Consider the following 2,173-nt stretch of genomic DNA (forward strand, 5'->3'; position numbering starts at 1 on the left):
AGGATGTAGTTCAACAAAATAAAGTGAATACATTCAATAATATCTAAGTTTTTCTTGATGTCCAAACTCCTCAAGTAATTTCAAGAAAATCGGAATGTCATTTGATACAACATTATGACCTGCAACTAGAAAAGGATGGTTTGATTTAAGAAAATCTAAGAAATATAACAATGCTTGATGAATGTTGATGCTACATGTACATGTATTACTATTAAGATTCATTTGGAAAATAAGATAAACTTGTTATTTTGCTAGCTGTAGCTTTTTGGCTTATTGGCTGACGAAGATCAATGTAAACATGTATGAATCTTTAATTGCCATCATATGCAGCTAGTTGTGTCATGTTTAAGGAACCAGACAATTCTGTTGATTCTATGTCAATACAACAAAGGTGTTATTTTCAGAAGGAGCTCCAATGAGCGGAATTCATTCTGTATATTCAGATTTTGAAGCACATATCTAATGGGTTGGATACGTCTGTTCCTCTTTACTGTATCCTTCTGATAGTTCTTTTTCTGAAATGAATAAATTATTTTAATATTTAAAGAACTAAAATTCATGTATTACTTCTTTCTTACACTGCAAACATGGTATGACTATGTTTGTATTATGAATATAAAACATTTCTGTCAGATTATACTGTAGCAATACATTTTTTATATATGTATTCATCAAATTGTCATGAATCGTTTAATCAAATACATGTATAGTCGGAAATTGTTTGGATCAATGAAGTGTCTAAATAAAAAAAACTTGGTATATATAGATAAAGATTAAATATTTTAATTTCTCAATGTAGGTCACACTCTAAGGCGAAGATCATGGGGTTAAAAAAAGAAATAAACATGTGAAATACAAAGACCCAGCACTAATTGTTCAAGAGTTAAGGCCAAAGGATAAAGTTTTTGTGGGAAAAAAATACATGTACCTGTCCATGACACATTTTCAATGCGAAACAATACATATAGCAACTAGCAACATACTGTATGTGTACTTAAAAAAGCAGGCTTCATATTTTAGTGGCTTTGGTGCAGACAACAATGCGCTAATTCATGAATACTGCTAAGAAATCATTTATAAATACAATATACAGCAGGGACATATATAGCGCGAATTCATGATTTTGCCAACAATTCCACACCCAGTAATTGCGCAAAATTTTAAATACGCCAATTTATGTACACGTACAGTAACTATTATATGTAGAATTAAAATACATTTTTTACATCATTCTTATTCCATGGTTTTTAATCCAGTTTTGTTCCTAATTACCTTATTGACATAATTCCAATATTCTTTTGTAACACTGCAGATGACACTTGATTAGCCAAGGATCATGTATGTCCATAAGATCTGTAACATGAAGAAAAGAGGATAAAAATAAAGTAGATAACTTGATCTACATGTATTTAAAAGATATTGTAGAATTTATTAACAATTCTGATTTAATTCGTAAATTTAATTTTTGTAAATTTAGATATGATAATGTGAAGAAGTCAGTACATGTATTGTTAAAAAACCATGTCTCTTATAAGTTTTTTAACAATACTGACCTCTTCAGATTATCATACCAATTCTTTGGTGTTTTAGTTGAAACAATCACATTCAAATTAGAAAACATCTTTACATTTTATAATTTTTAGTTATTCAGTTTTTAATTCAATTTACAATGTTTTTTTTGTATGTCTACACACAAGCATTTACCGGTACATGTATTTAAGTCAATAGAACACCTGGCTAGTGATGCAGGGGTCCCAGGTTAGATTCTCAGTCCAGCCATACATTTTCCTCCTTTCCTGTCACACATGTATGCTACTTTATGTACAGTTACTGTAGCAGATCTGTCTTGAATTTTCCTGAAATATGTATATGAACTTTGAAAAATTATTGACTTGAGAAAATGCTTCTACATGACTGTATACAATAGTTTGTACATTATGGTGTGTAACTTAAAAATATAAGGACTAAAAATTTGAAATTTAATAGAATTATAATAATATAAAACACCTCCTTTTTACCCCCCCCCCTCCTTATCAGAAAAATTTCTGGATTTTCCCTGATACATGTGCAAGTGTAAATTGAAAGGAAAAAATAAGAGAGGAAACAAATTAAGCTTTAAATACAAACCAATGGCTACTTTGGAGTTAATGTCAAAAGAACCCTTGATATTCCT

At 29.8% G+C, this 2,173-nt stretch overlaps 1 long non-coding RNA gene across 1 annotated transcript; it reads right to left on the reverse strand.

The window, feature by feature from the left end:
* Nucleotides 1-266: 266 nt before the first annotated feature.
* LOC133179978 (uncharacterized) lies at nt 267-1,864 on the reverse strand. Its single transcript, XR_009720225.1, has 3 exons — nt 1,732-1,864; nt 1,273-1,353; nt 267-515 (listed from the first exon to the last, which is right to left on the reverse strand). It is a non-coding gene; the product is annotated as an uncharacterized LOC133179978 (long non-coding RNA).
* Nucleotides 1,865-2,173: the final 309 nt, after the last annotated feature.

The sequence above is a fragment of the Saccostrea echinata genome, unplaced genomic scaffold, assembly GCF_033153115.1.
Source record: "Saccostrea echinata isolate AGI-Se365-2 ecotype Australia unplaced genomic scaffold, CSIRO_AGI_Sech_v1 ptg000005l, whole genome shotgun sequence".
In the NCBI taxonomy this organism is placed as follows: Eukaryota; Metazoa; Mollusca; class Bivalvia; order Ostreida; family Ostreidae; genus Saccostrea; species Saccostrea echinata.